Genomic DNA, 9,836 nt, shown 5'->3' with positions numbered 1-9,836 from the left:
TCTATAAATGAACAAAGACCAAAATTAACAATAAAAATAAATGGTGTTTTGTTGTCTGGTCTGGTAGACACAGGTGCTGATGTTACCATAATTGCACCAGAATTTTGGCATCCATCTTGGCCTCTTCAGGAGGTAAATGTTCAACTGTTAGGAATTGGAACATTATCTCAAGTTAAACAGAGTGCAAGATGGCTTGAATGTATAGGCCCAGAAGGACAGAGAGGCAGATTAAAACCATATGTGGCTAACATAGCCATGAACTTGTGGGGTCAAGACCTGTTACAACAATGGAATACTCAGATTAACATCCCTCCAACCTCAGAAATAAATAATAAACTAGCATATGTTTCTGAGAGAAATATTAGAAGGTATTATTCTAATGAGTGGTCACCAGCCATCCATATTATACAAGAACAGGGCAGAAAAACTGATGATCTTCCAAAGGCACCAACAGCTCTACCTTTAAAATGGTTAACAGACAAGCCTGTATGGGTTCATCAATGGCCTTTAACAACAGAGAAACTCCAGACTTTAGAAGAGCTGGTAGAAGAACAGTTAAATGCTCAGCATATTGAAGAATCTACTAGCCCATGGAATTCTCCTGTATTTGTTATTAAAAAGAAATCTGGTAAATGGAGAATGGTAACAGACCTTAGAGCAATTAACAAAGGAATTCAGCCAATGGGCTCTCTACAATCTGGAATTCCTTTGCCTACTCTGTTACCTAAAGGATGGCCTCTCATAGTTATTGATTTAAAAGACTGTTTCTTTTCAATACCCCTACAAGAAAAAGTCAGAGAAAGATTTGCTTTCACAGTGCCTACTTACAATAATTCTCAACCGGTTAGAAGATTTCAATGGAGAGTCCTCCCACAGGGAATGTTGAATAGTCCAACCGTGTGCCAATATTTTGTAAAACAGCCCTTGGAAGTGATATGTAAAAAATTTCCTAAATCTATAATTTATCATTATATGGATGATATTTTACTAGCTGACTCAAGTGCAGATACTTTAGAAAGAATGTTTGAAGAAGTAAAGAAAATATTGCCTGGCTGGGGATTACAAATTGCTCCTGAAAAGATACAAAGAGGAGATTCTATTAATTATTTAGGATATAAAATAGAGCTACAAAAAATTAGACCTCAAAAGGTACAAATTAGGAGAGATCGCCTACAGACTCTTAATGACTTTCAAAGATTATTTGGGGACATTTCTCATCTACGAACTATTGTTGGGGTAAAAAATGATGAACTGAATAATTTGTTCAAAACCTTAGAAGGTGACAAGGACTTAAATAGTCCAAGAGAATTATCACCTGAAGCTGAGAAAGAATTGGCCTTGGTAGAAAAAAAAGTACATGAAGGACATGTAGATCGTATTGATCCAAAGCTGGATTGCATTTTGGTTATTTTACCTTCTAGGCATTCTCCTACAGGAATATTAATGCAGAGAGAAGATATTATATTATATTATATTTTTACCAAATAAACCAAATAAAAACTAAAAACTTATGTGGAAAAAATCTCTAACTTAATTTTGAAAGGAAAATTGAGACTTCGTCAATTAGCAGGAATAGACCCAGCAGAAATTGTTGTACCTTTAACTAAAGAGGACATTGAAAAATTATGGACAGAAAGTGAACCTTGGCAAAGAGCTTGCAGTAATTTTTTGGGAGAAATTAACAGTAAATATCCTAAAAGCAATAGAATTGATCTTATAAAGAGAGCTGATTGGATCTTGCCTCGAATTGTATGTGAAAAACCCATATCTGGAGTTCGGACATTTTATACAGATGCCAACAAACAAGGAAAGGGAGGTTACAAATCAGAAAATTTAAGTAAAGTGGCTCAAAGTCCTTATAATTCAGTTCAAAAATCAGAATTGTATGCTATTCTGTTGGTATTAATGGATTTTTCAGAACCTCTCAATATAGTTACTGACTCTCAGTATGCTGAAAGAGTGGTATTACATATTGAGACTGCAGAATTTATCCCTGATGCTTCAGAATTAACTTCACTATTTATTCAATTACAAGATACAATCAGGGAAAGGAGTCATCCTTTATATATAACTCACATCCGATCCCATACTGGTCTGCCAGGCCCTCTAGCACAAGGTAATGATGAGATTGATAAATTATTGATAGGAAATGTGCTGGAGGCCTCAGAATTTCATAAGAAACATCATGTCAATAGTAAAGTTGAAAAAAGGATTTTTCCATAACCTGGCAACAAGCCAAGGAAATTGTAAAGAAATGTCCTACTTGTTCCTTCTACAATCAGACACCATTACCAGCAGGATGTAACCCAAAGGATACTCAGAGGAATGAAATCTGGCAGATGGATGTGTTTCACTTTGCAGAATTTGGAAAATTGAAATATGTACACCATACTATCGATACTTATTCAGGATTTCAATGGGCAACTGCTTTGAGTTCTGAAAAAGCTGATTCTGTAATCACTCATTTGCTAGAAGTTATGGCCATCATGGGTATACCTGCACAAATTAAAACTGACAATGCTCCAGCATATGTCTCTATTAAAATGAAACAGTTTTTTGCTTATTATAATATAAAGCATATTACAGGTATACCACATAATCCTACAGGCCAAGCAGTTATAGAAGGGTCCAACAGAACTCTAAAGGACATGATAAATAAACAGAAAGGGGTAACAAAAACCCCCAGAAATAGACTGCACAATGCTCTATTAATTTTGAATTTTCTCAATGCTAATGAGAAAGAACAACAGCTGCAGAGAGACATTGGTTAATAGAAAAAACAACAGAATTAAATCAGCCTATATACTTCAAGGTGTGCTAACCTCAGAATGGAAACCAGGGTATGTGTTACGTTGGGGACAAGGTTTTGCTTTTGTTTCTGCAGGAGAAGATAAGCTGTGGGTACCATCAAAACTGACAAAGGTTCGATTTGAACAAGAGAGACCTCTTAATTAGAGGAGGTGATAGTTCATCAACCAACATGACCATCCAGTTTAAACTCACTTATAACATTAATACATGCCTTTTCATTTAATCAGATGTAACTTGCCAAAGGGGAACCTCCCCAAAATTAGTCTTGGGGAAGGGTTTTTGTTTTTGTCTTTTAGGAGAATGAAGGCTAAAGAATCTGAAGAACACTGGACAAATGAGACAACTGAAGAAAAAGGACAAATCATCTGTCCTAGGAAAAAAGAGTAAAATGGCCTATTGGTATATCATCGACAAACTTTCATAAATCTTCCTAAATGTTTGTTTCTGCTCTTCTCTAAAAAATTAATACTCAGTCTTCTTGTAGTCCCAGTTCAATTAAAGCTTCAAGCTGATTTTGGAGTTGGAGAATGGCTCTCTCCTCCTTTAAACTCAAGCATGTTGTTAAAAGGAAAATGAAAACTCCCTGTATCATACCAGAAGAAAGAGCCATCTTCTGACATGGGACAGGAGAAAAACCAAATTAATTAAGGGACTATTCTATTACTAATCTCAATTCTTTGATTCTATTCTGATTCTTTAAACTTTTCTTAAAGTATGAATTTTATATCAAAATTTACAAGATATATATATATATATATATATATATATTTTAAACTTTGTTAAGATAATAATGGTCATATAGAGTACTAATTAATTCTAGAGAAAAGGCTTTGATTAGCTGCCTATACATGTCTTTATGTTCGAGTCTCTTTTCAGTTTTCTGCAGGAAATCACGGCCAGGCCTAACATCAAATGAAATCTACAGTAAGAAGATGGGGCCCCACAATGACAATTCCACGTGGAAAATAATATCACTAAGCTGACAAACATCATCTACAGATCAGCTTTGGACTACAAAGTGCTTAGAGCAATTCTGAGATGGCTAGCTGAGATGATCCAGTTTCAAAGACTACTTGAATAAGGACTTGAGATAAACCCTGAACTTTGGCATTATGGATAACAAAGAATATAGTTACCTTTCCTAGAATTTGTCAATTAACCCCCAATTTTTCTTTTCAGAATAAAGATAACTTCGCCCATACCCAGCAGAAAGCAATTTTAAGAATTCGACGCCCACATTCCCAAAGGGGTGGTGTTGGGTGGGTAGTTTTTTGGTCTTTTTATGGGTATTGGGTCTGGGATAGTTTTCATTGTTTAGGAGGGTTGGTTACAAGTTGTTGTTAAGGGTTAGGAAAAGGGCTACGCAAAAGGTGCTTGTTTAAAAAAAAAAGAAAGAAAAAGACAATTACCAGTTTTAAATACTTTACATTCAATTGGATTGTTTTATATTGTATACAAATTATTATTATTGAGATTGAGATTATTAGAATATACCATACATGTATTTCTAATCTTGTTCGAGATATTGTATTTATACCATTCATTTAACAATGTAATGCAATTTGCTAATCCTTGAATGTTAGTATTACCAACTATTAGGATATATAGAAATGAAAATTAGTGGTTAGACATTACAATTGAACTTGTAGTCATATTAGGTGTGTTTTCAAGATCAAACAGATATATTTTAGATAGACAGGTCATCTTCAAACCCTTCAGAGATCTACAGAATATGGCGTTTAAAATGTTTTAATAACTTAAGAATTTTTCTTTTTTGCTATGACTATGAGACATGACGGATCCTGGCAGTACCAATCTACTTCAGAGAAAATATGGGCATTGAAGAAACTGCATATGGAGCTAACTTTCATTGTGGCAAAAGTTAGCCACTGTACAACAAAGTATCCTCGAATCAACTGCTGACAAACAGGACAGACAGGACATAAAACCAAGGACTACCAATTCTTGCCAAAACGAGTGTGGTTGTGGCTTTAACAAAAGGCATCTTCTGAAGCCAGGACAACATGGCACCATCCCTGAAGTGAGTGACATTTGCAATCTGTAAAAGGTACCGTGACCTTTTCTTCGAAGGCAGCTGAACAGGGAGTGGGCCAATGGCTTCTGATGTGCAATGGAACAGCAGATGAAACAGTTATTCTTGAAGAATAACTAAGCCCACCCCTCTCAATAGTAGACTGGCGTTTAATAGAGGGATGTGGAGAAGAACAGGATGTCAAGATGAAGCCACATATACACAGCCAAGAAAAATGGACAGCTGAATTGAAAAAAAAAATCAATAATTTCCAGAATTTAAAATCCTGAATCATGACATGACACTAATGGAATTCAGGTGTTTCTGGTACATGGACTGCTCTCACCAAATGTGAGGTCAAACTGTTGGCCTTGTATACATCCTAGTTCACAAAAGAGTCTGTCAGATACGCTAAGCCTGTAGGCTGAAGATGATGCCCCAACACTGCGGAGAAACCTCAGGTGACTGTCCAGGCAGCTGGTTGTTTCTGTCAACTCACATTTTTTTTTTTGGAAGCTGCTTGCATGCACTTCTTGTTTTTATTTTTATTAGGTAGTATTATTTCCTTCTTGGGTCTCTGAGGGAGTTGAAGATCAGTTAGTTATAGTTACAATTATCTTTGTTAAGGATTTCAGAAAAACTCACTAAGAGCTGTAAGTGTATAAATTTGAAAGACGTTATAAGACAGTTCTGTTAGCTATATAAGTTAGGATAAAAAGTGAATCAGATACATTCTGGACTTACCAAAATAGGATAGATAATGGAATTATTTTCTCTGAATTTGTCAAATACAAATGGACTAGACATTGTTTAGGTATTTATTGTTTGTATATATGGTTTATATAGTTATTGTACTTTTGTATATAGTTTTTCTTATATTAGTTATAACTTTTTCCTTTTTTTCTTTTTATTAAAATAGAAAAGGGGAAATATAGTGATATTTTATTTGTATTGAAATGTAATTTTATTTGTATGTCAATAAAGTTGCCTTGAGGTCAGAGCAAGCCAGAGCAGAAGCCGAGCAGTAGTGGGGCATGCCTTTAATCCCAGCACTTGGGAGGCAGAGCTAGGCGGATCTCTGTGTGTTCAAGGACACAGCCAGCATGGCAGACACATCCCTTTAACCTCAATACCAACCATAGAAGACCTGGAGGTCTGTACAAACAGGCAGTGACAAGGAGATCATGTGGCTGGGTTTACAACCAATGAGAGAGGAGATCAGAAAGATTTTAAATAGACAGGACACAGAGAAGTAGGTCTCTTGCGGAGAGGAAGAACCGCAGAAGCAGTGAACTGTAAGGTTTTCTGCTTGCTCTGACCTCGTGGTTTTTAACTCTGCAATCGGTTCTGTGTTTCTTATTTAACAAGCCGGTTACATCTACAGAGAAGCAGGGCAGCATAGACACACCAACCTTTCAGATGTAGAACTGGTGGATTGAATAAATTACATATGTAATAAATGAGCACCCCAGGTTTATATTGTGTTTTGTATTATTACATATGTTGTGTGATATTATGTGACATAGCATTAAAAACATATAATGTTTATTGACACATGAGATGTGTGCATAGTTATGGGTACAATAGTAAATTTCAATAAATGTACAAGGAAACTCTACAGTATTATAATCACATTTCCACCTACTCAAACGTCTATCACTTCTCTGAGCTGGGACATGCTCTACTCATCTTTTTATATTATTTTGTAATCTGCTCTACATTTATTAAATTTTTCAGAATACAAAGCTATAATTTTTATCATATATATTTCATGTTAAAGGTCTTTCATACAATTGATTGTTGATAATTAACAGAGAGAAAGCATTTGAAATATTCAAATGAGGAAGAGTAATAACAACTAAGATTATTTTGGATATAAATATATACATTTGAATCATATCACTTATTTCCAAATATGTCATATATAGTTTTAAATTTATATAAAATAAGTGGATAAACAACAAATAATCCATAAAACTTGTAAGGCACAATAAAGAAAACCACAAAGCCATAATGTAAAAGATTTACCTGGATTCTCAAATAACTCTAATCAGTTGTCTCATTAGATGTTAAATACATGGAAATATATTTCAGCATGATCCTGTTGAGTAATAAGATACATTCAAGAAACTTCTGGACATAATTTCATGGAAAGACTATGTTCTATATAAATGAAAGTAATACCTTATGTTTCATATTTCACTAACAAAATAATTAAAATATCATTGTATATAAATAATATTATATATTATTTAAAATATTATATATGATAATATTATATATAATGTAATACTACTAAGTGTGGTTGCACATGCCTGCAATCTAGACCAGAATTGGGTGGGAGAAGGTGAGGATTTCATTTTAGAAGCCAGATTAGGATGTTAAGTGAGATTCTGTACTGAAAAAAAATGTGCATAACATGTTAAGAGAAACAAAAATAATTTAAAGAGAATGTGAGTAAGCTGAAATCAAATACAGAAAGAGATACTAGATGCAAATGATAAAATTTGAATAATGAGCAGTCACAGTAGCATCATACTACTTGGAAAAAAGAAATAAATGTGTAAAAAGGACTGAGACTCCTAGGATGATTCTAACTAATATAAAGGAAAATCAAGAACTAGAGCTCTGTGATGGCAACTGAAGCAGAAAACCAGAGGAGAAATCAGTGAAGGATACTCTGAACAGTGGAATCTAAGAAACAAATGCTCTGAAGTCAGTCTACAATCTACTCAACCCCTCAGCTGCTTGCTGAGTAAATCAGGTGTGTGTGTGTGTGTGTGTGTGTGTGTGTGTGTGTGTGTGTGTGTGTTAGTCAACTTCTTAGTCAGTAAGAAAACCACCTTATACTATGAACGTGCCACTAAGCTTGGAGGATTCTTGGTTTTCATGGTTGAAGACATCTTCATGCTGACTGTGATAGCCTATGACCGTTATGTAGCCATCTGCAATCCATTGCTTTATATGGTGGTAGTGTCTCAGAGGGTCTGATTTCTGCTGGGTTACTCACATATATATTTGGGTTTTTCACAGCCATTGTTGTGACACCTTGTGTGTTCTCTGTATCGTTTTGCTCTGCCAATGTAATCAACCACTTTCACTGTGATAATGTCCCTCTGGAAGCACTGTCTGTTCTGACACCTACCTTCCAGAAACTGTAGTATTTTTCTTCTCAGGGACAAACTTGTTTTTCTCTATGACTATTGTTCTTATATCCTATTTCAATATCATCCTTGCAATTTTGAGAGTTTGTTTATCTGAAGGAAGGAAGAAAGCCTTCTCCACCTGTGCTTACCACATGGTGGCCATCACTGTGTCCATACAAAGATTTAATGGGAAAATTTCAACTGTTCAAGACCTGAAAATAGAAATAGAAATAATAAAATAAAATAAAAACACAAACTGAGGAAATTCTGGAAATGGAAAACCCAGGAAAGCAAATAAGAAATATAGATGAAAGCATCATCAACAGAATATAAGAGATGGAATAAAGAATTTCAGGAATTAAAGATACCAAAAAATCTGCAAACCCCACTCCTCCTTATGTATTATTGCCTCAGTATATGCTAGAAGCTGGAAGGCAAAGGGTTAGCTTGCCAATTTCTTTTTCAAATGTAATTGAGTCAACTAAAATCCAATTAGGAAGTACCTCAGAAACTAATGACTAGTTAAGTTTCAGGAGAAATCAGGTTTTCATGTATATAGCTAGATAGAAGGGAGACATTTGGAATATTTAAATCTTGTAACAAACAGTCACTGAAGAGACATAATGGATGTCTGGTGAAGTCCATCCATCTGTCCCTGCTCATTAGCAGTGATGACAGTTGTGTTACACCATGGCAATCCTTAGGTAAGAAGCTCTTCATCTCCTGGGTTTCCATCCATAGTCTAATCCAGGATTGATTTACTTTTCACTGATATAGAAGGTGAACATTCAAATCCCTCCCACGAACATGTGCATAGCCTTCTGGGTTAAATCTGATCCACTCTTTAGCTTTCATATATTCTATGATAGTTTAACCATTTCTACAGATCCAGAAACCAGGTGAGTGCACTATTACATAAATACCACCATACTTGGATTATGAAGTCTGTTTCCCAATATATTTTTCTTTTTTTATTATTATTATATTTGTGTTTTAATTTTACACAACAGCCATGGGTTTCCCTGTCCTCCCAGCTCCAGCCCCCAACCACAACTTCCCTCCATCCCCTTCTTTCTATTAGCATCTCCTCCAGGGCCAAGACTCCCATGGGGATTCATTTAAACCTGGTGGATTCAATACAGGCAGGTCCAGTCCCCTCCTTCCAGGCTGAGCAAAGTATCCCTGTGTAAACCCAAGGTTCCAAACAGCCAGTTCATGCACTAAAGACAGGTGCCTGCCCCACAGCCTGGATGCCTCCCAAAAAGTTCAAGCTATTCAATTCTCTTACTTATCCAGAGGGCCTGCTCCAGCTGGGGGCTCCACAGCCTTTGGTTCATAATTCATGTGCTTCCATTTGTTTGGATATTTGTCCCTGTACTTTTTCCAGGCATGGGCTCAACAATTCACTCTCTTACAGTCCCTGCTCTTTCTCAACAATTGGACACCTGGAGCTCCACCTCCGGCCTGGCTGAGGATCTCTATATCCACTTCCATCAATTATTGGAGAGAGTTCCAGCTCGACTGTTAGGGTGTTTGGCCATCGGATCAGGTTTTCTCTAGACGATTACCAGCAGTCTACAAAGAATGAATCATTGTGGATTTAAGGGGACCTCTCAAGCACTGTGCCTATTCCTGTTCTCATGTGGTCTTCATTTATCATGGTCTGTTATTCCTTGTTCTCTCTTTCTGTTCTTGATCCAGCTATGATCTCCTGCTCCACTAAGCTCTCTTTCCCTGGAACCTTGCCCTTCATTATTCTTCCTGGTGTCCAGGTTGTTTATGTAGATGTCATCCCTTTCTCTGTCATTGGGTGATTCCTGTGTCTTTCTTAGGGTCCTGTTTCCCTC

General features: G+C 36.0%; 1 pseudogene; it reads left to right on the top strand.

Annotated features, from left to right (window-relative positions):
• The first annotated feature begins 7,657 nt into the window (after nucleotides 1-7,657).
• On the top strand, nucleotides 7,658-8,908 carry LOC118581781 (annotated as a pseudogene).
• The last annotated feature ends 928 nt before the right edge of the window (nucleotides 8,909-9,836 follow it).

Source organism: Onychomys torridus, chromosome 4 (assembly GCF_903995425.1).
Source record: "Onychomys torridus chromosome 4, mOncTor1.1, whole genome shotgun sequence".
In the NCBI taxonomy this organism is placed as follows: domain Eukaryota; kingdom Metazoa; phylum Chordata; class Mammalia; order Rodentia; family Cricetidae; genus Onychomys; species Onychomys torridus.
This window is presented reverse-complemented; position numbering and strand designations above follow the sequence as displayed.